This window comes from Pleurodeles waltl, chromosome 8, assembly GCF_031143425.1.
Source record: "Pleurodeles waltl isolate 20211129_DDA chromosome 8, aPleWal1.hap1.20221129, whole genome shotgun sequence".
Taxonomy (NCBI): Eukaryota; Metazoa; Chordata; class Amphibia; order Caudata; family Salamandridae; genus Pleurodeles; species Pleurodeles waltl.
In genome coordinates, this window is record NC_090447.1 from 872534998 (window position 1) to 872562097 (window position 27100).

The following is a 27100-nucleotide window of genomic DNA, read 5'->3' on the forward strand; positions in this document are numbered from 1 at the left end:
AAGGAAAAGGTGAGCATAATAAATGAACACACTCACTACAGGGGTTTTCTCCAACTACTCCGTCTCCACATATAGGGGGTTATTCTAACTTTGGAGGAGGTGTTAATCCGTCCCAAAAGTGACGGAAAAGTGACGGATTTACCACCAGCCGTATTACGAGTCCATTATATCCTATGGAACTCGTAATACGGCTGGTGGTATATCCGTCACTTTACCGTCACTTTTGGGACGGATTAACACTCCTCCAAAGTTAGAATAACCCCCATAATCTCCTTCATGCTTTAGCTGCAAAGAATGACACTTCTTTCTTCCTATTGCCTCTATCATCTTCATGGCCAAGGTATGGTGACTTACACTCACTTCCATAAATATTCTTAGCTGTTCTTATCCATGTCTTGGGAACACTTTACAACATTATTCCGGCCACAAGTCTGCCTATCAATCATCTGAGAGAACCCTTTAAGTGAGTCTGAAATCTGATGCAGTGCACCCCCATAGCATGAATATCCTGCCACGCATCAGTTTGTTGCTGAAAGAATTGATCCTCCCAGTGGCCGGCATGAGCCCACGCCTACCCCAGGCAGGCTTGGCTGTTTCAGATGACTAGCAGGATGACCAGCACAGAAACAGGTGGCACCTGGGAGTTTGTGGGAAGGAGATTAGTGAGAAAACAGGTAATGCATCATCATGGAAGGAGTGTGTAGGAGAGTGTACAGAGAGACTTGTGGTGTGAAGGCTGTGTAGAAGCGAATGCTGCATAGACGGACGTAGCCTCTGTGACTGCTGCCTAGTCATGAAGTGTTCTTCTTTAGGATTTTCAGTCTGGGGACAACAATGGTAGATATAGTCCATCTTAATCTTAATAATTCTTAATGAACACAAAAGCAGATATATGACAGAAATATATATAGGTGCACCATGAAGTTTTCGCTATTTGTAGTACACTTTCTAAGAAGATAACAAAGAGTTAGTGATTATCTACATTGTGAGGTGTAGAAGTTAAGATCAGGTTGACAGACTTACCTGATGAGAGATGTCCCTGATGTCCTATTTGATGTTTTTTCAAGGTAGACAACAAGGGCTGTTGTAAGATAGACGCTGACAGGAGATAGACATACATAGTGGGAAATGTCAATGTAAGTCAAACAAGAAGATATTAGGTACAGATTTTCACTACTCATTTTGAGCAACACACCAAATGATATAAGGCTACCTTCAACAAGGTGGAACGTACCTTATATTCCTACCTTTACATTGTTAAAATTCTACAACAAATTAAACATTAATACAAATATGTCAAACAACAGCTTTGGCATGTAGAACATGTTACAGGATCTGTGATAAAAGACATACAACTATCCTGTCGGAAATAAAGGCACGATATTAGAGCCTTATGAATAGAAACTGATATAGAACTCATCAGTGTCTACCATCTGTCTGCTGTGTGGTGCCAGTCTTGGTGTGAGAGCACTGCCAGGACCAGAAGTCAGTCTTGCAGCAGATGATGGATGGGACAACACAGGGCCTAATAAATACAAAAAAATAAAAATTACCATATATTAGTGTACCAGTATACATGCCAATGTTAGTTTGTACTCAACTTTAAAGACATGGCTAACATAAATTGACATTTTCATGTAGGTTTAGATAAAACATACAAATCTTGTTAGCATAAATGCATAAAGGTCTTTGTTGGTATTTAGCGTTGCAAGACCGCCCAGTGTGTTTCCCTTCTGGAGTCAATCAGTCAATCAGTCTTTTTTAAAGTGCAACACTGTAACCCCTAGGGGTATCTGGGTGCTGAGGTGCTGCGTCTTCAGTGAAAAGCCAGGTCTTGAGTTGCTTTCTGAAGTCTTCCAGGAAGGGTGCCATTCGGAGGTGGAGAGGGGGGTCATGCCAGGCTTTGGGGCAATGTAGGAGAATGCACGCCCCCACTATCAGTATGCTGGATGTGAGGGACATGTGCAAGGGTGAGTGAAGTTGAGCGCAGGTGTCTCGAAGGAAGATGGAAGTTCAGCCGGTGGTTGATGTAGGAAGGTCCTTGTTTGTGGAGCACTTTGTAGGTGTGTGTGAGAGTCTTGAACTGGCATCTTTTCTGGACAGGAAGCCAGTGGAGCTTCCTGTGGTGAGGAGTGATGTCGGTATGCTTGAGGAGGTCCAGGATGAGTCTGGCTGCTGCATTCTGTATTATCTGGAGTCTTCTGAGGAATGGTAAAATTAACATTAACACAACATATAAAACATTATTTGAATTTGTGTTACAGGGTGTTTATGAGGGGTATATCCGCTCTTTTGACCTCCCCAAGTCCTAGAATTCTGAAAAAACTTGGAATAGCCTAGCTATTCATGCATGAACCTTGAGAATGTGCCTACTATGACATAAACTTTCTAAAACTAAACCTGCATTTTATATATATATATATATATATATATATATATATATATATATATATATATATATATATATATATATATATATATCATCCCTCATAAACACCCTGCAACACAAGTTTAAATAATGTTTTATATGTTGTGTTAATGGTAATTTTATCATTCCTCATTCAGAACAGAGTAAATGCTTCAGCTGTGGCAAGAAGTCTGTGTGTAAACTCAACCAGGCCGTCCAAAACTTCTCCGCCTGGATCAGATGCACAGACAAAGTCGCCCCTTTGAAACTTGCAAAAGCCAACAGAACATCCAGAGCTGGTACACCTCAGAACCACCAAGGGCAACTGTCTTCTACTCGAGAAGCAATGGCGCAGCTCCAAAGACCCCCCTCAGACAGAGCCGCACACAAAAACAGCACTCAACAACTACCATCAGCACACCAAGGAGGCCGAAAGAGCAGCTGTCACGGACAGCATCAACACCGTAGCCAACCCCACCAATCCTCCCAACAACTCTGTGACTCACTATCCGGATACTTCCACAGCAAGAATGCCGACACCTACAACAACGTTAACCCTCAACCCACCTCGTTCAGCCTTCACCACCTCATCCAACCAGCAAACTCCAGCCCACCCATAACCACTTGGTCCCCACTTGACGTCCAGACCTCAGGATCATGTCCTCAATCCATTCCGGAGCACCCACTGCCCCCTGCCCCCACCATCTCGTCAACCTCGGATCTAACATAATCAGCACTGAACTCACCATCCTCCTCAATGCTTTCATCTCCACACTATCCTTCCCAGATGGATGGAAGGACGCAGACATCAGACACCTCCTAAAGAAGCCCTCAGCAGACCCCAGCGACTTCAAGAGCTACTGGACAATCTTCCTGCTCGCATATCTAGCCAAAGTACTCGAGAAGGCCATCAACCGACAGCTCACCAACCACTTAGAACAAAACCACCTACTCAGCAGATCACAATCAGGTTTCCAGGCCAACCATAGCACTGAGACCACACTAACTGCAGCAACAGACAACATCTGAACTCTCCTCGACCAAAGGGAAACAGCAGCTTTGATTCTCCTCGACCTGTCTGCAGTATTCAACAACATTGCCCACCACATCAACAGACTCCAAAACATCAGCATCCAACAACACACCCTCAAGTGGATCATCTCATTCCTCTCCGGATGCATCCAGAGCATCCGTCTACCTCCTTTGACCTCCGCTCCCAAGAACATCATATGCAACATGCCCCAAGGATCATCCCTAAGTCATACTCTGTGGCTACTACATGCCTGCACCCATTACACTGTGTCCGTGTCCTGTTTATTTTATGTGCTGTGAGGCCTAGACGAGGCTCCCGTGTGATTATTGCTCCCACAACTGTGGGCTAGAACATCTAGCTTACACGTGAAAAAGCTATCATGACTCCTGTATAAAAAGGCAAGTAAGAAGTTAATTGGTGTGTTTCAGTGCTTTGTGATCCTGTCTCCAAAGCGCCCAAAGCCTTTTCATGGACGTCAATTCACCGAAATGCCACGGGTAGCAGAAGAGACCTCACATGCCCTTTGATCTCCACTTTCACACACATACACACAAATTCACACTCAACTACTCTCTCTGTCACATAAACACACTCTCACCCACTAGGACGCACATAACATACATGTAAAAGCAATTTGTACAGACCTTCGGCTGCCATGGATGGGCATAGTTCATAAGGACAGCTGCCACTGTGTCCCTGGCACTGTATTTGCCACCTCTGAGGCCAGGGGGTCACAAAGGTAATGCCAAGGGTAGCAAAGGGCAAGCCAGGGGTCGCAGCAGATGTCCATGAGCCCTTTTGAAGTACATTCAGTTGTTTTGTATTTCTCATGTTGTGTCTGAATTTTGTATTCATCCTAATTTTGGCTTGTGGCCTAAAAGACTTAAGTCTTTATCCTTTTCTTCTAAAGGGGCCAGCAGTGCTGGAAATGGAAAACATTTACTCTGGGATCTCACAAACTGTGAGTGGAAAAAAGAGGGTGCAGTCTTGAGGGGTGAGTCGTGGGGGGTGGAGCCAATGACAGTCATTCTATGGATTATTTTTGGCATAATATGCCACCCTCAAAGAAACTGGCAAAAAGGAAAAATGTGATAGTACAGCTGATATACTGAATTGGACACTGATTATATTTGAAAAGTGTTGAGGGAGTTAAAGAAAAAAAGGACACGTTAAAAAATGAATACAGGTGCTTTTCTATGCAGTTCTACTTAAGTATCATTTCTGGGCCTTTGCAGAATCTTAAAATTTGAACAAATGGCCAGTAATTTTCTCCAAGGAAGGTGGCAGCCCTAGTCACTGAGCAGGTAAGCAAAGCCCACTTAGGGGTCTCTAGCAGTCAGGATGTCCATGCAGGTAGAACAGTTCCTCATTAGTAATCTCTCGCAATCTCAAATGTCGCCGACTCCACCCACCCACCCGCAACGGAAGCCACACAGTTGATCACATGCTATATGGCCAGGGGTGTAGCTTCTATTGGTCCAGAGGCCTGAGGGACCAACTGAATTCTGACTATTATTGTATTTGACAGTTCAAACAGCAACCAAGGGGCCCAATTCTTTCCTTGCACATTGGCCCATGACACACTGGCTGCGCCACTATCCATGGTGTTGAGAGAGCGTAGCTTACATAACCTATATTAAAATGAAATGCTTATATCAATGTGTGATGATGCTGCACAGAAAACAACAATAATAGCGATTTTGCTTAAACGTGCACTCGACTATGACCACGGAGAAGTGGCCACCAATGTATACGCAAACTAATAATGATGAATAAAATGTTTATGTTACATTTAATTAAGCTTATATTAATTAACAGTTCCAAGGAAGGATTCTTCCCTACACTCAAACCTCTCTCTATGCAGAGACTCCTTGCTCCTTTCCAGCTAAGGTGATCATATGCAAGTTTGGACAGATCAACATTTTGGCCTGTGCCAGACATTTTTAGAGAGAGTTAAAGTGATAGAAAAAGAGAAAAAAGTTTTCAGAACTTTTTAGAAAGACAGAAAAAAAACTTTTTAAACTTTTAAGAACTTTTTGAAAGTTTAGAAGTACTTTTCAGCACTTAGAAAAGAGTGAAAAGAGGAAATGCTAAACTTTTTGGCTATGTGTATATACACTGACCTTGTTTTGTATATTTTTCTCTTATGAAAAGTACAATGACAAGAGTGGTAAGTAGTCTCAAAGCACTTATCCCACCGCTGCACAACCAATGTAGGAGGCTGGACTGGCTTGTAGTGAGTACCAAGGGGTACTTGCACCTTGCACCAGGCCCAGTTATCCCTTATTAGTGTATAGGGTGTCTAGCAGCTTAGGCTGATAGATAATGGTAGCTTAGCAGAGCAGCTTAGGCTGAACTAGGAGACGTGTGAAGCTACTACAGTACCACAAGTGTCACTTGCACAATATCATAAGAAAACACAATACACAGTTATACTAAAAATAAAGGTACTTTATTTTTATGACAATATGCCAAAGTATCTTAGAGTGTACCCTCAGTGAGAGGATAGGAAATATACACAAGATATATATACACAATAGCAAAAATATGCAGTATAGTCTTAGAAAACAGTGCAAACAATGTATAGTTACAATAGGATGCAATGGGGAAACATAGGGATATGGGCAACACAAACCATATACTCCAAAAGTGGAATGCGAACCACGAATGGACCCCAAACCTATGTGACCTTGTAGAGGGTCGCTGGGACTATTAGAAAATAGTGAGAGTTAGAAAAATAACCCTCCCCAAGACCCTGAAAAGTGAGTGCAAAGTGCACTAAAGTTCCCCTAAGGACAAAGAAGTCGTGTTAGAGGAATAATGCAGGAAAGACACAAACCAACAATGCAACAACTGTGGATTTCCAATCTCAGGTACCTGTGGAACAAGGGGACCAAGTCCAAAAGTCACAAGCAAGTCGGAGATGGGCAGATGCCCAGGAAATGCCAGCTGCGGGTGCAAAGAAGCTTCTACTGGACAGAAGAAGCTGCGGTTTCTGCAGGAACGAAAAGGGCTAGAGACTTCCCCTTTAGTGGACGGATCCCTCTCGCCGTGGAGAGTCATGCAGAAGTATTTTCCCGCCGAAAGAATGCCAACAAGCCTTGCTAGCTGCAAATCGTGCGGTTCGTGTTTTTGGACGCTGCTGTGGCCCTGGAGGGACCAGGAGGTCGCAAATTGGACCAAGAGAGAGAGGGGACGTCGAGCAAGACAAGGAGCCCTCTCAGCAGCAGGTAGCACCCGGAGAAGTGCCAGAGACAGGCACTACGAGGATGCGTGAAACAGTGCTCACCTGAAGTTACACAAAGGAGTCCCACGTCGCCGGAGACCAACTTAAAAGTCGTGCAATGCAGGTTAAAGTGCCGTGGACCCAGGCTTGGCTGTGCATGAAGGATTTCCGCCGGAAGTGCACAGGGGCCGGAGTAGCTGCAGAAGTCGCGGTTCCCAGCAATGCAGCCCAGCGAGGTGAGGCAAGGACTTACCTCCACCAAACTTGGACTGAAGAGTCACTGGACTGTGGGGGCCACTTGGACAGAGTTGCTGGATTCGAGGGACCTCGCTCGTCGTGCTGAGAGGAGACCCAAGGGACCGGTAATGCAGCTTTTTGGTGCCTGCGGTTGCAGGGGGACGATTCCGTCGACCCACGGGAGATTTCTTCGGAGCTTCTGGTGCAGAGAGGAGGCAGACTACCCCCACAGCATGCACAGCCAGGAAAACAGTCGAGAAGGCGGCAGGATCAGCGTTACAGAGTTGCAGTAGTCGTCTTAGCTACTTTGTTGCAGGTTTGCAGGCTTCCAGCGCGGTCAGCAGTCGATTCCTTATCAGAAGGTGAAGAGAGAGATGCAGAGGAACTCGGCTGAGCTCTTGCATTCGTTATCTAAAGTTTCCCCAGAGACAGAGACCCTAAATAGCCAGAAAAGAGGGTTTGGCTACTTAGGTGAGAGGATAGGCTAGCAACACCTGAAGGAGCCTATCACAAGGAGTCTCTGACGTCACCTGGTGGCACTGGCCACTCAGAGCAGTCCAGTGTGCCAGCAGCACCTCTGTTTCCAAGATGGCAGAGGTCTGGAGCACACTGGAGGAGCTCTGGACACCTCCCAGGGGAGGTGCAGGTCAGGGGAGTGGTCACTCCCCTTTCCTTTGTCCAGTTTCGCGCCAGAGCAGGGGCTAAGGGGTCCCTGAACCGGTGTAGACTGGCTTATGCAGAATTGGGCACATCTGTGCCCAAGAAAGCATTTCCAGAGGCTGGGGGAGGCTACCCCTCCCCTGCCTTGACACCATTTTCCAAAGGGAGAGGGTGTAACACCCTCTCTCAGAGGAAGTCCTTTGTTCTGCCATCCTGGGACAAGCCTGGCTTGACCCCAGGAGGGCAGATGCCTGTCTGAGGGGTTGGCAGCTGCAGCAGCTGCAGTGAAACCCCAGGAAGGGCAGTTTGGCAGTACCAGGGTCTGTGCTACAGACCACTGGGATCATCGAATTGTGCCAACAATGCCAGGATGGCATAGAGGGGGCAATTCCATGATCTTAGACATGTTACATGGCCATATTCGGAGTTACCATTGTGAAGCTACATATAGGTAGTGACCTATATGTAGTGCACGCGTGTAATGGTGTCCCCTCACTCACAAAGTTCAGGAAATTGGCTCTGAACAATGTGGGGGCACCTTGGCTAGTGCCAGGGTGCCCTCACACTAAGTAACTTTGCACCTAACCTTTACCAGGTAAAGGTTAGACATATAGGTGACTTATAAGTTACTTAAGTGCAGTGTAAAATGGCTGTGAAATAAGGTGGACGTTATTTCACTCAGGCTGCAGTGGCAGGCCTGTGTAAGAATTGTCAGAGCTCCCTATGGGTGGCAAAAGAAATGCTGCAGCCCATAGGGATCTCCTGGAACCCCAATACCCTGGGTACCTCAGTACCATATACTAGGGAATTATAAGGGTGTTCCAGTAAGCCAATGTAAATTGGTAAAATTGGTCACTAGCCTGTTAGTGACAATTTGGAAAGAAATGAGAGAGCATAACCACTGAGGTTCTGATTAGCAGAGCCTCAGTGAGACAGTTAGTCACTACACAGGTAACACATTCAGGCACACTTATGAGCACTGGGGCCCTGGTGAACAGGGTCCCAGTGACACATACAACTAAAACAACATATATACAGTGAAAAATGGGGGTAACATGCCAGGCAAGATGGTACTTTCCTACACAACCCCCCCCCCCCCAAACGAAGGACAATAAGACTAGCCATGACCTGATGAGTCTTCATTGTCTAAGTGGAAATATCTGGAGAGTCCATCTGCATTGGAGTGGCTACTCCCAGGTCTATGTTCCACTGTATAGTCCATTCCCTGTAGGGATATGGACCACCTCAACAATTTAGGATTTTCACCTTTCATTTGTTTTAGCCAAAGTAGAGGTTTGTGGTCTGTCTGAACAATGAAGTGAGTGCCAAACAGGTATGGCCTCAACTTCTTCAGTGCCCAGACCACAGCAAAGGCCTCCCTCTCAATGGCAGACCAACGCTTTTCTTTAGGGGTCAACCTCCTACTAATAAAAGCAACAGGTTGATCCTGGCCCTCAGAATTAAGTTGTGATAGGACTGCCCCTACTCCTAATTCAGATGCATCAGTTTGGACATAGAATTTTTTAGAGTAACAAGGGCTTTTCAGGACAGGTGCAGAGCACATGGCCTGCTTCAGCTCCTCAAAAGCTTTCTGACAGTTTGCTGTCCATGATACCTTTTTAGGCATCTTTTTGGAAGTGAGGTCATTAAGAGGGGCTGCAATGGAGCCATAGTTCTTAATGAACCTCCTGTAATACCCAGTGAGGCCTAGGAAGGCTCTCACCTGAGTCTGTGTAGTAGGGGGAACCCAATCAATAATTGTTTGGATTTTCCCCTGTAGTGGTGCAATCTGTTCCCCACCAACAAGGTGTCCCAGATAAACCACCTTACCCTGCCCTATCTGGCACTTTGAAGCCTTGATAGTGAGGCCTGCCTTTTGCAGGGCCTCCAAAACTTTACATAGGTGGACCAGGTGATCATCCCAGCTGGAGCTAAAGACAGCTATATCGTCCAAATATGCTGCACTGAAAGCTTCCAGCCCTTGCAGGACTGTGTTCACCAACCTCTGAAAAGTGGCAGGTGCATTTTTCAAACCAAAAGGCATTACAGTAAACTGGTAATGTCCTCCAATGGTAGAAAATGCAGTCTTAGGTTTAGCATCTTCTGACAATTTGATCTGCCAATACCCTGCAGTCAAGTCAAAAGTGCTTAGATACTTGGCAGATGCCAGTGTATCTATGAGCTCATCTGCCCTGGGTATAGGGTGAGCATCAGTTTTGGTTACCAAGTTGAGACCTCTATAGTCTACACAAAACCGCATTTCCTTCTTTCCATCTTTGGAATGGGGTTTTGGAACCAGTACCACAGGAGAAGCCCATGGACTGTCAGAGTGCTCAACCACTCCTAGTTCTAACATTTTCTGGACCTCTTGCTTTATGCAGTCCCTGACATGGTCAGGCTGCCTATAGATCTTACTTTTGACAGGTAAACTGTCTCCAGTATCTATAGTGTGCTCACACCAAGAAGTGGTACCTGGCACAGTAGAGAAGAGTTCAGAGAATTGATCTAGGAGGTTTATGCAATTGTCTTTCTGCTCAGCAGTAAGACAATCAGCCAAAACTACACCTTCCACAAGAGCATCTTGTTCTGTGGAAGAGAAGAGATCAGGTAGAGGATCACTGTCTTCTTCCTGTCCCTCATCTGTTGCCATGAGCAGGGTGAGATCAGCCCTGTCATAGTAGGGTTTCAGGCGGTTGACATGGAGCACCCTAAGGGGACTCCTGGCAGTGCCTAAGTCAACTAAATAGGTGACTTCTCCCTTCTTTTCAACAATTGTGTGGGGTCCACTCCATTTATCTTGGAGTGCTCTTGGGGCCACAGGCTCCAAGACCCACACTTTCTGCCCTGGTTGGTACTGAACCAAAACAGCCTTCTGATCATGCCATTGCTTCTGGAGCTCTTGGCTGGCCTGAAGGTTTTTACTGGCCTTTTTCATGTACTCAGCCATTCTTGATCTGAGGCCAAGTACATAATCCACAATATCCTGCTTAGGAGCTTTTAAAGGTTGTTCCCAACCCTCCTTTACAAGTGTGAGTGGACCCCTAACAGGGTGTCCAAAAAGAAGTTCAAAGGGGCTGAAGCCCACTCCTTTCTGGGGTACCTCCCTGTAGGCAAAAAGGAGGCATGGTAGAAGGATATCCCATCTCCTGCGGAGTTTTTCAGGGAGACCCATAATCATGCCTTTGAGAGTTTTATTAAATCTCTCCACCAGTCCATTTGTTTGTGGATGATAGGGTGTTGTGAACTTGTACGTTACACCACACTCCTTCCACATGGCCTTTAAGTATGCAGACATGAAATTACTTCCCCTGTCTGATACCACTTCCTTTGGGAAGCCCACCCTGGAAAATATTCCTAGGAGGGCCTTTGCCACTGCAGGTGCTGTAGTGGTCCTTAAAGGAATAGCTTCAGGATATCTTGTGGCATGGTCCACTACCACCAAGATAAACCTATTGCCTGAAGCAGTAGGAGGGTCAAGGGGGCCAACTATGTCAACCCCTACCCTTTCAAAGGGAACCCCAACCACAGGCAGTGGGATAAGGGGTGCATTTGGGGTGCCACCTGTCTTGCCACTGGCTTGACAGGTTTCACAGGACTTACAAAATTCCTTTGTGTCCTCAGACATTCTAGGCCAATGAAACAGGGGAACAAGCCTGTCCCAAGTTTTCATTTGTCCTAGATGCCCAGCTAGGGGAATGTCATGTGCCAGTGTTAGGAGGAACTTTCTGTACTCCTGAGGAATCACTAATCTCCTGGCAGCTCCAGGTTTAGGATCCCTATGCTCAGTGTACAAGAGGTTGTCCTCCCAGTAAACTCTGTGAGAGTCACTGACATCCCCATTAGCCTGTTTGACAGCTTGCTGTCTGAGACCCTCTAATGTGGGACAGGTTTGCTGTGCCACACTCAGCTCCTCCCTGGCAGGCCCCCCTTCACCCAAAAGCTCAGCAGTGTCTGCTTCCAGCTCCTCTGGTGTAGGTTCTGCACAGGGAGGGAATTCTTCTTCCTCAGAAGTTGAATCCACTGTAGAGGGAGGGATAGTAGGAAGTGGTTTGCTTCTACTAGCCCTAGTTTTAGGGAGCACTTGGTCCATTGTTCCAGGATCCAAGCTTCCCTGTCCTTTTTGCTTTTTGGCCTGAGCCCTTGTCAAAGCAAAAATATGCCCTGGGATGCCCAGCATTGCTGCATGGGCCTCCAACTCCACATCTGACCAAGCTGATGTCTCCAAATCATTCCCTAATAGACAGTCTACAGGTAAATCTGAAGCTACCACAACTTTCTTTGGACCAGTAACCCCCCCCCAGTTGAGATTAACAACAGCCATGGGGTGGCTAAGTGTGTTGTTGTGAGCATCGGTTACTTGGTACTGGTGACCAAGTAGGTGTTGTTCAGGGTGGACCAGTTTCTCTATGACCATAGTCACACTGGCACCAGTGTCCCTGTAGGCCTGAACCTCAACACCATTTATTAGGGGTAGCTGCTTGTACTTATCCATATTAAGGGGACAAGCAGCTAAGGTGGCTAAATCAATAGCCCCCTCAGAGACTAACACAGCCTCTGTGGCCTCCCTAACAAGGCCAACCCCAACTAAGTTACCAATAGTGAGCCCAGCTACTCCCTTGGATTGGCTATTAGTAGGTTTGCTCCCACCACCACTGCTATTAGTAGGGACACTAGGGGTAGCAGTAGGGGTTGTAGTGGTAGGAGCATTGGTGCCTTTCTTTGGACAACTGGGATCTGTTGTCCAATGGCCTTTTATTTTACATAAATAGCACCATGGTTTCTTTTCCTTGTTCTGATTAAAAGAGGATTTGGGCCCACCACCCCCACCAGAGTGTTTTTGTGGGCCTGATGAAGACTCATTTTTAGATTTGTCCCCACCCTTGTCAGAAGACTTACCATCCTTCTTTTTGTTGCCATCTTTGTCACCCCCTGTATGAACTTTTCTGTTCACTCTTGTTCTGACCCATTTGTCTGCCTTCTTTCCCAATTCTTGGGGAGCGGTCAGATCAGAGTCCACCAAGTACTGGTGCAACAAATCAGACACACAATTATTAAGAATATGCTCTCTCAGGATTAAGTTATACAGGCTGTCATAATCAGTAACTTTACTGCCATGTAACCACCCCTCCAAGGCCTTCACTGAATGGTCAATGAAATCAACCCAGTCTTGTGAAGACTCCTTTTTGGTCTCTCTGAACTTTATCCTGTACTGTTCAGTGGTTAAGCCATAACCATCCAGGAGTGCATTCTTAAGAACTTGGAAATTATTAGCATCATTTTCGTTCACAGTAAGGAGCCTATCCCTACCTTTTCCACTAAATGATAGCCATAGGATAGCAGCCCACTGCCTTTGAGGGACATCCTGTACAACACAGGCCCTCTCAAGTGCAGCAAACCACTTGTTAATGTCATCCCCCTCCTTATAAGGGGGAACTATCTTATGCAGATTCCTGGAATCATGCTCTTTTGCAGGATGACTATGGGGAATACTGCTGCTGCCACCATGGGTATCTAAACCCAACTTCTGTCTTTCTTTCTCTAGTTCAAAAGACTGTCTATCCAAATCCAGCTGTTGCTTTTTAAGCTTCAGTCTGGTTTGTTCCACCCTCAACTTATTGAGTTCCCTCTCTAACATTCTGTCATCAGGGTTGGTGGGAGGGACATTCTTAGACACAGAAGAATGAGCAGAAGGAGACCTGTCCCTTACAGAAGCCACCCTAACAGCTTGGCTAACAGAAACATCACTACCAGTATGGTGAGAATAAATGCTTTTGCTATGATGTGAGACAACACTATTTCTATGGTGTGGCCCATCATCATTACCAACTATGCTAGACTGTCTTGTAATGGGCAGGCTAGGAACTTTCTTTCCTGAATCTTTTCCTGGGGGAGTCCCTGGATCAGATTGGGAACCATTTGCTACTTTTTCAACAGATGTGGCCCCTATGGCCTTATCTTGTTCTCTAAGCATATTAATTAACAGTTCCAAGGAAGGATTCTTCCCTACACTCAAACCTCTCTCTATGCAGAGACTCCTTGCTCCTTTCCAGCTAAGGTGATCATATGCAAGTTTGGACAGATCAACATTTTGGCCTGTGCCAGACATTTTTAGAGAGAGTTAAAGTGATAGAAAAAGAGAAAAAAGTTTTCAGAACTTTTTAGAAAGACAGAAAAAAAACTTTTTAAACTTTTAAGAACTTTTTGAAAGTTTAGAAGTACTTTTCAGCACTTAGAAAAGAGTGAAAAGAGGAAATGCTAAACTTTTTGGCTATGTGTATATACACTGACCTTGTTTTGTATATTTTTCTCTTATGAAAAGTACAATGACAAGAGTGGTAAGTAGTCTCAAAGCACTTATCCCACCGCTGCACAACCAATGTAGGAGGCTGGACTGGCTTGTAGTGAGTACCAAGGGGTACTTGCACCTTGCACCAGGCCCAGTTATCCCTTATTAGTGTATAGGGTGTCTAGCAGCTTAGGCTGATAGATAATGGTAGCTTAGCAGAGCAGCTTAGGCTGAACTAGGAGACGTGTGAAGCTACTACAGTACCACAAGTGTCACTTGCACAATATCATAAGAAAACACAATACACAGTTATACTAAAAATAAAGGTACTTTATTTTTATGACAATATGCCAAAGTATCTTAGAGTGTACCCTCAGTGAGAGGATAGGAAATATACACAAGATATATATACACAATAGCAAAAATATGCAGTATAGTCTTAGAAAACAGTGCAAACAATGTATAGTACAATAAGATGCAATGGGGAAACATAGGGATAGGGGCAACACAAACCATATACTCCAAAAGTGGAATGCGAACCACAAATGGACCCCAAACCTATGTGACCTTGTAGAGGGTCGCTGGGACTATTAGAAAATAGTGAGAGTTAGAAAAATAACCCTCCCCAAGACCCTGAAAAGTGAGTGCAAAGTGCACTAAAGTTCCCCTAAGGACAAAGAAGTCGTGTTAGAGGAATAATGCAGGAAAGACACAAACCAACAATGCAACAACTGTGGATTTCCAATCTCGGGTACCTGTGGAACAAGGGGACCAAGTCCAAAAGTCACAAGCAAGTCGGAGATGGGCAGATGCCCAGGAAATGCCAGCTTCGGGTGCAAAGAAGCTTCTACTGGACAGAAGAAGCTGCGGTTTCTGCAGGAACGAAAAGGGCTAGAGACTTCTCCTTTGGTGGAAGGATCTCTCTCGCCGTGGAGAGTCGTGCAGAAGTGTTTTCCCACCGAAAGAACGCCAACAAGCCTTGCTAGCTGCAAATCGTGTGGTTGGCGTTTTTGGACGCTGCTGTGGCCCTGGAGGGACCAGGAGGTCGCAAATTGGACCAGGAGAGAGAGGGGACGTCGAGCAAGACAAGGAGCCCTCTCAGCAGCAGGTAGCACCCGGAGAAGTGCCAGAGACAGGCACTACGAGGATGCGTGAAACGGTGCTCACCCGAAGTTACACAAAGGAGTCCCACGTCGCCGGAGACCAACTTAGAAAGTCGTGCAATGCAGGTTAGAGTGCCGTGGACCCAGGCTTGGCTGTGCATGAAGGATTTCCGCCGGAAGTGCACAGGGGCCGGAGTAGCTGCAGAAGTCACGGTTCCCAGCAATGCAGCCCAGCGAGGTGAGGCAAGGACTTACCTCCACCAAACTTGGACTGAAGAGTCACTGGACTGTGGGGGCCACTTGGACAGAGTTGCTGGATTCGAGGGACCTCGCTCGTCGTGCTGAGAGGAGACCCAAGGGACCGGTAATGCAGCTTTTTGGTGCCTGCGGTTGCAGGGGGACGATTCCGTCGACCCACGGGAGATTTCTTCGGAGCTTCTGGTGCAGAGAGGAGGCAGACTACCCCCACAGCATGCACAGCCAGGAAAACAGTCGAGAAGGCGGCAGGATCAGCGTTACAGAGTTGCAGTAGTCGTCTTAGCTACTTTGTTGCAGGTTTGCAGGCTTCCAGCGCGGTCAGCAGTCGATTCCTTATCAGAAGGTGAAGAGAGAGATGCAGAGGAACTCGGCTGAGCTCTTGCATTCGTTATCCAAAGTTTCCCCAGAGACAGAGACCCTAAATAGCCAGAAAAGAGGGTTTGGCTACTTAGGTGAGAGGATAGGCTAGCAACACCTGAAGGAGCCTATCACAAGGAGTCTCTGACGTCACCTGGTGGCACTGGCCACTCAGAGCAGTCCAGTGTGCCAGCAGCACCTCTGTTTCCAAGATGGCAGAGGTCTGGAGCACACTGGAGGAGCTCTGGACACCTCCCAGGGGAGGTGCAGGTCAGGGGAGTGGTCACTCCCCTTTCCTTTGTCCAGTTTCGCGCCAGAGCAGGGGCTAAGGGGTCCCTGAACCGGTGTAGACTGGCTTATGCAGAATAGGGCACATCTGTGCCCAAGAAAGCATTTCCAGATGCTGGGGGAGGCTACCCCTCCCCTGCCTTCACACCATTTTCCAAAGGGAGAGGGTGTAACACCCTCTCTCAGAGGAAGTCCTTTGTTCTGCCATCCTGGGACAAGCCTGGCTTGACCCCAGGAGGGCAGATGCCTGTCTGAGGGGTTGGCAGCAGCAGCAGCTGCAGTGAAACCCCAGGAAGGGCAGTTTGGCAGTACCAGGGTCTGTGCTACAGACCACTGGGATCATCGAATTGTGCCAACAATGCCAGGATGGCATAGAGGGGGCAATTCCATGATCTTAGACATGTTACATGGCCATATTCGGAGTTACCATTGTGAAGCTACATATAGGTAGTGACCTATATGTAGTGCACGCGTGTAATGGTGTCCCCGCACTCACAAAGTTCAGGGAATTGGCTCTGAACAATGTGGGGGCACCTTGGCTAGTGCCAGGGTGCCCTCACACTAAGTAACTTTGCACCTAACCTTTACCAGGTAAAGGTTAGACATATAGGTGACTTATAAGTTACTTAAGTGCAGTGTAAAATGGCTGTGAAATAAGGTGGACGTTATTTCACTCAGGCTGCAGTGGCAGGCCTGTGTAAGAATTGTCAGAGCTCCCTATGGGTGGCAAAAGAAATGCTGCAGCCCATAGGGATCTCCTGGAACCCCAATACCCTGGGTACCTCAGTACCATATACTAGGGAATTATAAGGGTGTTCCAGTAAGCCAATGTAAATTGGTAAAATTGGTCACTAGCCTGTTAGTGACAATTTGGAAAGAAATGAGAGAGCATAACCACTGAGGTTCTGATTAGCAGAGCCTCAGTGAGACAGTTAGTCACTACACAGGTAACACATTCAGGCACACTTATGAGCACTGGGGCCCTGATGAACAGGGTACCAGTGACACATACAACTAAAACAACATATATACAGTGAAAAATGGGGGTAACATGCCAGGCAAGATGGTACTTTCCTACACCACCTCCGAAGACGTCAATTATGAAGACCAATCAAAGAACTATGAATTAATTTGGGGTGACAATTGTGATTACCAAATGCTAAATTTGATAGGTTAAAGATAGTGGGGTATAGTAAATGTCCAATAGAATTTTGGGAGAATGTACTACGAAAAAGGGATAAAAACCCATGTCACAGAAGGGTCATTAGAATTAGGTGGGGAATGCTATTGATTTTATCCAGAAACTCTGTCACTCTGTTTGGTGACTTGAGACTTATTAAGAAACTATCCCCATCCATAGACTGCCCTTTTCCACCTTCCTCCGATGAGGGAAGTGTTCCTTTTCGCCCATAGTTAGAGTCCTGACTAATGAAGATTTGACTGATGTCCTGAAGACGAAGACTGAACCTGTGTGCTGACCTAATCTTTGGAGGGTAATTATGACAATACAATTTATAATTTGTCTGTTTGCTTTTCCTTTCTAGGTACCAACTGCTTGTTCTGATAGGGACCATAGCTAGATGTTTTCTAACTTTGTGTTCTAAATTGTTTTGCATGAAGCCCAACATGCCAATGCTAATTAGTGGTTAGGACAGGTGATCATCAAATTGACGCAAATGGACAAACGACTGACAATGCTTTGTTGAACTGACGTGATATCAATACTCTGCTATATTCTGACCTATGTTCACGCCGTGCTATATTCTAATGTTTATGATTTTTGCTTTATTGAAATCGTATCAAAGTTGCCATATCGTAACTATGCTGTTGTGTTTCTTGGCTTTAAGATTGACGCACTTAATCTTAGATTGTAACTAATAGGGAATAAAATTCATAAAATTCTATTAAGTGGTGTGGTTATTCATGGCTGAAAGGTTATGGTTGTATCGCCAATTTGATTAATGACTTTGACTAAAGTAAAATATATTGTTGTAGTGAATATTGATGACATTATTGATATATTGATCGACATATTGATTAGCTATCTCGTCCTACGGTGTCTCTCAACTTTGCCTAAAACGAGTCCCGCGATATCAGTTCGTTCATATATGTCAACATTTTAGAAGTAGAAAGTGTGAGATTAAAAAAAATAAACGGGAAAATGTAATTCTCCGATTGACTTCTACTGAAGGTGAGGCAAATTCAGACGGGAGACATCCAAAATAAAGCTATTATTGGCTAAATAATTCGGGAATTTTCCCACCTGAACCAGAGTCCATTGACATATATGTGTATTGTTTCAGTACCTGTGATTTGAATGAAGTGCTAAAGGGCCAAAGGCCTCTTTCCAAGCTTCAACGACCGATATTTTATGGACTTGGCTTCATCCGGGAATGTAATAGGTGGGGGCAATCCGACTTGCAGAGCTGAAACTCGAACGGCCATTTTGTTGAAGTGCTGACCCAAAAACACCCGTACATAAATCATTACTGAATTTAAAATAGAATGTGCTCTAGATTCGGTACCATATGATTGCTGTACAGTTATTTCCATGCACACAACGACACTGGAATAAAAGGTTTTATTCTCTTCCTAGGAATTAGCATTTATGAATATTCATCACTGAAAAGTATTCAGTAGGTGGGCCCAAGGAATCCTGATTGACTTATTCACAACTGTCTTCAATAACCAACCGCCTCCCTACTTTTCCCCCTGCCAGAGCCCAATTGCACAGCATTTGTAAGTGCAGGAACGGGCGTGTTGACTCTCTCTCCAGAGCCTCGGGCAGCAATGTGCCGCACCCCTCATCAGCTCTACTGGGAAGTGAAGCCGGAACAAGCTGTTTACATATCACAAGACTGCGATTTTAAAGGAATTTGAATATCCAGACACAGGTGGAATTTAGGAAAAGAAGCACTTTTACTGAATTCTAAAGAACGAGCCTGTGGGGCATCTTCAGACGTGTGCATCCGAAGCCAGAAAACCGCACTCCAGTCAGGAGTTGTAATGTGACTTTGAGTACAATCCAGCAAAGTGTTTCAGGTGAGTGTGGCTTTGGCATATCAGTCTATTCATGAGCTGTGGCTTGTTCTTAGTTGGGCTGGGACCCAAAAGCAGCCCTGACAAAACTGTTCAAACCAGTCGCTCCCTTTCTAGGCCTCTCTACCTCTTTCCATTCATCCATTCTGTGTCTCTCTCCCTATCTACCTTGCCTCTCTCCTCCCTCTCTCCCACGTCACTCTCTCTTTCTCTCACTCCTTCCCCTTCTTTCTTGTACTTCTAGCAAATGACCCCATGAGCTGGAGAAAGTGACAAAGGATCATTTGCTTTAAAAAACAACCTCCAATAAGTCGACCCTCCCCCCCCCCCCCCCCCCGTGGAAATGTCCTAAGGAATGAATGGTCAGTCCCCTAATTCTTCACAGAACCATCAGTCTTTATTCAATGGAACATGGAGAATGAGTCGGGCTACGACGTATAGGAGAACTTAAGTTGCTTTTCATAGTATGATGCTGGACTTTAACCTCGTTCTAATTATTAGGCGGCTTTGAATATTGCATGCTCCAACCATTTGGTAGTCCCAGTGGTGGGTTAAGCTAATGAACGTTCCACAACAAAATACAGTGTAAAACAATACTAGGAAGGATGACTTGGCCTGGAGTAAAGTCGATATGCAGGATAATATGGTCATGCAACATTTTTTAGTGTATGACGATTGGTTGGCATTAGACTTGATGGGGGGTCTATCTGTAGCATACTTTGACTCCCAATGACTCCTTCCCACACCCTGGCAGAAAGCATCCTTTGTGTGGAGGTCATTTTTTGTTTTTCAGAAAGAAGCTCCCGTGTTGGGAGTTTATTTCTCACGAACCAACACATTGAAAATTTTAAAAAGTTAGCTAAACGTCTTTCACAAGCAATGGCGCACATCTACCAACTTTTTTGTGCATTAAAAGGAACTGAGATGAAAGCGGTGCCTTTTGATGCACAGAGATGACCGCTGGCCTGGCAGTCATGGCTAATTTTGGCAGATGGCAGTCCTTCAGGGTGCAGAGGTATGTCCTTCACCACCCTGACAGACTGTGCTCTATCTGCCACCCTTAAATCAATCAGAAATTAAATTATTGTAATTAATTATTGTGCTGCCTCCGAGTCAATGGTCACAAAAGGAAAGGATGAGAAACCTTTCTTACTGGAAACAAAGGCCGCACATCTTACTGGATGGTATCGAACTATTTATTTAGTTGTTTACTGAGTCATGGATAGTGCTTTACATGACAACCATAGAGAAGGCATTTCTCTTTCCTAATAAAGTGGGAAACAACATTAAAACTGAGTAGAAAGGAGAAGTAAAAAGGTTTTTAGTGAGAGAACATGGGAAGAAAGTTGGAAAGATTAGCAGTTTTAAAGGGGTAATTAGATGTATTCCATAATCTCATGTAAATATTTGTGGGGGGCAGATTTGAAGATTTTAAGGAGCATTCCCATACAGGAGTGCTAAGCACGACCACATAAAGTAAGTCTGAATGAGAGATGTTTTTCTCTCCTTCCAAGATTTTCGCAGGCATGAGAGCTGTTGCCCATGAAAAATTACGCAGGCAGTTCAAAACTAATCATGTCTTCAATGTGAAACCAGTTGATATTTTGCAGTAAACAGTTCTAAAGGTTTTGAAGGCGAGATCTCACTTTATGGGCATATTCAACAATAAAAATATTCCAATAATTGTGAGTGCCACCTTCATAGAGGTGAATGGAGACACCTAATTGCTCCATCAGAATCTGTCCATGACAGCTTTCAGTGAAGGAGCTAAGATAGAACATTGCTGGACTCCGTCAGTGATCCACTTCAACTCTGAGGAGGAGCTACGCTTTCTAGCCAGCCAGGAAACAAATGAACAAATTCAGGGCCCTGCCTTTGAAGCCAATGCATATTTTAAGGACATGGAAAAGCCTGTCATGATCAATTGTACTGAAAATTTGATAAGGATGAAACAAGTATCACCCATGTCCGTAATGTGTGCAGCACCCTTTACAGATTCCAGATTGCTCTGGTTCTAAAAGAATACTATGTTTTATTGATGTGCTGGCTGCTCAGAGAGACTTTTTTTATAATTTTGCAAATTTTCAGTAGTGAAGAATCACCATCACAGTAGCCATTGACACTGACAATAGCCGCTGGTTTTGACCTTGTGTAGTTACTTGTTCTGCCTGTGAAAATTGGTGGGACCATCTGTAGTAGCTTCTTGGCAGGCTGTTTTGTTAATGTTACCTTCGATGGTTCCAAAACACTGGTAGCTCCTTTACCTCCTTTAGCCAGTGAAAATCATCAGCTGTACACCAGAATGAGGCCAACAGATGGATAGTGAGAATTAAACTGACCTCCATTTTAAGATGGTGGCTGTTTTTTTGCCTGTAAAGTGCAATCCTCTTGAGACATGCAGGTGCCTTTAATGAGCAGGGTCGGATTGGTAAACCGGGCATTCGTGGCCCGAGGCCCATTCGTGGGATTATTTTCTTTCGTCCAGTTGTGCCTGCTTTGAGTGGTTTCAGGATGAGTTGAAGAGTCCGGCCTCAGCAGTAATTCTCTGGGGCCTCAGCAGTAATTCTCTGGAAGCCTGCAGCTGGGACAGGAGGAATCATATCCCCTCACCTCTTAGCAGGGGCCGGCAACATCCTCAACAGTACCCTGCAGGGCAGGCCCATAAATAGTGTGTGGGGCTGGTTTGGGACGGTTGTTGACACACAATAATGTGAGCAGATTGAGCCGGGGAATGGGAGGGAGTAGGAGCAGCATTTCTGGAGCCCGGCTGTGAAAAGCCATTTTCACACCTTTCCTCAGTATGAGACCGGCTGTGTGTTTATCTGACCCATCCCCTGTTCCTCCAGCACATGATAGGCATGGGGTGGTGCCCTGAGCCTCTCTGGAGCCCAGGCGAGGCAGGTCATTTCACACACTCTCTTCCTTTCAGGACAGGGCATTCCACTGCCCTTGTCCCTGTCCCTCAGGCCTTTTGCACATGCCCTGCAGCAGTGCTGTTCCTGAGAGCCCCCAGACTTTGGGGCTACCTGAGGAGGAGGCATGGAGGGAGGATGAGGAGAGGGAAGTTAAAAGTAAGGGGGCAGAGAAAGGGTAGAGAAGAGGCTGAAGTGGAGGACATAGAGCCGGTGAGGTGTGGGAAAGGAAGGAGGAAAAGCCAGAAAAAGGGCTGTAGAAAGAGTAAGAAGCACAGAAAGACACCAGGAGAGAAGTTTAGAAATAAAGTGCTGCATGGAAGCAGTACAATTGTGGTAAAAGGGCAGGTGAGACGGTTACAGATGGAGTACCATGAGTGAGTGGAAGAGAGGTCGAGAGATTAAACACAGTGAAAATGAGAACACACACTAGTGAGATAAAAGGTGTGTGAGAAGGTGAGCAGTAGAGAGTTTGTTTAGTGGTGTGCCACACTGGCTCTGCTCCCTGAGTGGGAGTGTGCAAGTGTTGTGTTTTAATTTTTTATGATGCAAACTCTGCACCTGGGACTACACGTGATACACTTACTTGTTCATCTGTACTGTGTATTTGTAGAGGATGGCCAAGGGCTTTCCTACAGTCTTCACTGTGCAATTTTGAAAGCACTTTGGCTCAATATTTATACTGTGTTTAAGCAGAATTTGCGTCACTTTTTTTACGCAAATTCAGCGCAAACCTAACTCCCTAATTATAGACTCGTCTAGTGCCAAAGTCATGGAGTTAGTCATTTTTTGCTAGCGGGAAACAACCTTATGTCAATGAGATGCAAGGTAAGCGTTCCCGTGCAAAAAATGACAATATGGTCTTAGTGCCATATCTATTACCCCGTGCTGAAATCAAACATGGGGGAAGAGGGCCTTAAATAATGGCGCTAAGCTTGCTTAGCACCATTATTTAATACCTGAGTCAGGGCAGACGTTAGGGGAGCTGTGGGCCTATTTCCATGATCAGAGACCATGGAATGGGCCCACAGGTCCCCTTCCCTACCCCCAGGGACACCCCAACCCACACCAGAGAGACATCAGAGGATGGGGGGATCTCATCCCACGTCAGACAGGTAAGTGCAGCTGAGTATTTCAAATATTTATGTTAAGTGCCATGGGGGGGGCCTACCATGGGCCCCCCCTAACATGGCACTGGGCCCAATGGCCATGCCCAGGGGACAGATGTCCCCTGGGCATGACTCCTGTCTTTACTAAGGCAGGAGTCATGTCCCTGGGGGTTGTGTTTCAAAGGATGACGCTAGTCTGGTTAGAGGCATTTTTATGCCTCTAACCAGACTAGCGCCATCCTTTGACACACAACCTCCTGTTCCCCCTACGCCTCCCCCACCAAGCTAGCGTTCTTTTTTATGATGCTAGCGGGGCCTTACCGTCGGCTACCATCATACCATAAAAATGACGCCCGCCATCTTGGGATGGCGCTGGGCGGCGGTATACTTTTTCATGCAAAACTGCGTTAGCCCAGTTTTGCGTGAAAAAGTATAAATCAGGGCCTGAATGTATAGAAATGTCACTTTTACCCAATTGAAAAGTACTTAATATCCCTATCTCATAAAGATGATTTAGATTTGCCTTTATTAGAACACTTCACCTGCAGGTCACACCAGATGTTACCAGCAGTCACGACTCTTGTGCCATCTTGCTGGATCACATTACTAGTAAGAGCCAATACACTCTTGGAGCCTCCATGGGCCTTTGCCTGATAACAAGCCCTGTACACTCACTGCTGCTTATGCCCTAGAACTCAACAGTGAAAAAAGCTTAGCAGACCTCTTCCCCAACCTTTGGATCACACTAGGTTGTTTATAACATATTCAATCAGTACTGTCACTTCTAAGCAGCTGCCACTTTAAATGTGCTTTAAATAGGACAGCAAAGGTTCTTCTAAACACATTGGAATACATGGAGACAATATCTGTATTTCTAATAAGGTTTTTAATAATGTAGGGTGATGTTCTTCCCTTCCACAACAGTAAGGGACACTCAAGCTTCCCACCTCACCTTCCTGTGGCTGGGCCACCTTATACACTCTCCTGCCTTCCAGAGCAGGAAAACATCCAGAGACATTTTAAAGAATGCGCAATATGGACCAATGTAAAGTCCTCCATATTCCGAGGTCCTCCTGAAAAAATAATTTCTCTCTCTTTTTGTTTGCCTCTAACATTTTATAATAATCTCTCTTTCTCTCCCTCTGTCTGCCTTTGACTGTCTCTCTTTCTGTCCAGGTCTCCCCACTTTCTTTCTGTCTACCCCTTTCTCTCCTCATCCATCACTTGTTCTAGCATCTCTCACTATCTGCCTTCATTCTTTTTTACTGATCTCTCTACTTTTTGTCTACTTCCCTCTAACTTTCTATTCACCTTACCTCCCTCTGTGTATTTTGCCTCTCGATACCTTTGTACTTCAATGTTTGTTATTTCCTTTTTTTTCTACATATCTTATTTTTGCCTCATTTCTCTCTGCCTCACCAGTCACTAAACCACGGATCTATCGTCCCCCAGCTCTCTCACTACCTTTATGTTAACTATTTTATTACTCTCCACCTCTGTTTATAGGCCTCACTTATCTTTCTGTCTCAGATCCCCCTTACTTCACTCCAGCTCTTCTACCTCACCCCTTTCTTTCCCTTTCTCTTCATTGATCTCTACACCTCCATGTATCTACCACTCAATTTCTATTGCAGCCCTTTCTACCACATTTCTGTCTACCTCACCTCTATGTTTAAAATACACCTCTCTATATCCCACGTGCCACCACCTTTCTCTCTGCTACTATCTGTGTCTACCGCTACATCTTTTCCTCCCTACTTCATCTCTACTCCACTCCGTCTCAGCACCACACAGTACTTTTCATTTTGCCGCCCTGTCTCTCTCAACTGTATCTATTTATTTATCTCACCACTCCATCTCTGTGCCTCACTTCCCTCTGCCTTTCTCACGCCCTCTCTTTACTGCAACACCCACTTCCTCACCTTTCTCTCTACTCTACATCTCATACACTGTTCAATCTTTCTATCCCCTTCATTTCTCTTTGTCACAGTAACCAACCTCTCACTTAACCTCAATTGATCACTGTCTCTCCTCTCCACCTCTTTCTACCTCTCTTCCCTCTAAGGCATATGTCTCCCAAACATACTCCTTTATTACCAGCCCTCTTTCTCCACCTCTAGACTTCTTTTTAAACTATCATTGCATTTTTTCACTCTTTTTCAAATCTATATCTGGACCACTTTTTTAACATACTTCTCTGTCTCTTTCGTTTTAATTCTCACTATGTCACCTCTCAGGCTTTTCCTCACATTCTCACTCTTCCTCTGTCTGAATCTCCCCTCTCTTTCCCTACCTCACCTGTCTCTTTACTTCATATCTTTTCTGTATAAATAAACTATTTTTCTGATATTCACCTCTTTCAATGTACCTTTCTGTCTTCACTATCCAGTTTACCAAACCAATCTTTCTGTGCTCTACTTATCATTCTGCCCCTCTGTATACCTCACCTCAGCTTGCATTTATTTGTACTTCTACCTTATCTTTTTGCTTGTCTACCTCTACAGTCCTCTGTCTCTAGCTCTCTCCAACTCAACCCTCTTTCTACATTACCTTTCTCTCTATCTCATCCCTCTGTGTAGTGGCATAACAAAGGACCCCGCAGCCACTGCAGTATTAGGTCCAGGGTGGCCCCCTCAACACAGTATCCAAGCTGAAGAGAACCTTAGTGAGTCCGGAAAGGGGGCCCTTCATGTGTTGTGCAGGGGGCCTCCTCCAGTTTCGTTACACCACGGTCTCTGTGTACCCCATCTCTTAACATTTCAGTATCCCTATCACTCTGTACATATCTACCTCACTCCAAAATCCCTTTCTATCTACCGCTCCCCTTTCTAACTCCCCATATCTTTCTTTCTGTCCAGCTTGCCATTCTCTTTCTACCTTATGAGTCTCCTCATCTCACCTATCGCTCCACATTATCACTTCCTCTACCTCCCTCTTTCCTCTACTTTACATTTCTTGCTGACATTAGCATAACATCACTGTCCTTTCTATGTTGCTTACTCAGCAGAGCTTGAGATTACTACCCAGCCAGAGAAAGAAAGGCAGAGGAACAGAATTATGCAAAAAAATATTTTATTTCACCTGATATAACAGTAAAAATCCTCAGTGAAGTGCTTAAATGTTCACTGTTGCAGAAAGCGTGCCAATGATGAAGAGGGATTTATTTGTGATCACAAATATTTAGCAATGAAAGCTACAGTCTCAAGCACTATGCACATACGTTTTCATATTTTGCACTGTTCAACTAAGCATCCACCAAGTTACCATTGCTGGCTCTTTCTTAAAATGGTAGACACCAACTTATTAGACACTGATTTTTACATAAAATGTTTGCATCACAAAATATTAAGAATGCAAACACAAACAAAAGGCTTTATCATTGCTTACTCAAGCTTTATTTTGGTACTGTTTGGCTGGCAAACACTGGGCAGCTTCAACTGTAAGTATTATTGCATGCACCCATTTCTGAAAGGTTAACTTTTAGTTCAGTGTGGTTTGACATCATGAGGGCTTAACTGAAAATAACTAATACATATCACAGATGTTCTAAACAATAACTATCAAAATAGGTATTGCCTGGGTCTCCAAAAAATCCTTTAGATGACACTAAAACCAACAGGCCTGGGGGGATTTCTGCCTCTGGGTTCTGACCTCACCCCTTTCCCACCCAGCCACAAGCTTCTAGAGGGAAGAGAAGTGCAATATTAAGGTTTCCGTCCTTCCTCTTGATTTCCATGCCCACTTTCACCAGGTTAGAGAACTGAAACAAGCTGGAATCTGCAGTGCCCACTACCAGTAGGATCCAGAGGTCTCAACTGGAAAAAAGCAAAGAGCTAACTAGTCTACAGGTGGACAGGAGACCATGCTTCAATAAACTGCTGCAACAGACCACTTCTTCAACTCCTTCTGTCCTAGCTATCTCCTGTCCTGCCTAAGAGGAAGAACCACAGCCTAGGAAAAGGCCTTCAGGGGCCTAGTTCAGTTACTGGGGCCCAGGAAGGATTCTGACCACAGACGTCCCATCCAAAAAACCCCAGGGTGCCCCAGCTGTTTGTTTTCTGTAACTCTGCCAAGCCAGTAGAATCACAGGCCCAGAGTACCAACTCCTGGGGACCATTTATGTCACCTTTCAAACCCACTCTCCCCCCGAAGACAGACCAATGGAGGCTGACCCACACCCTTCCA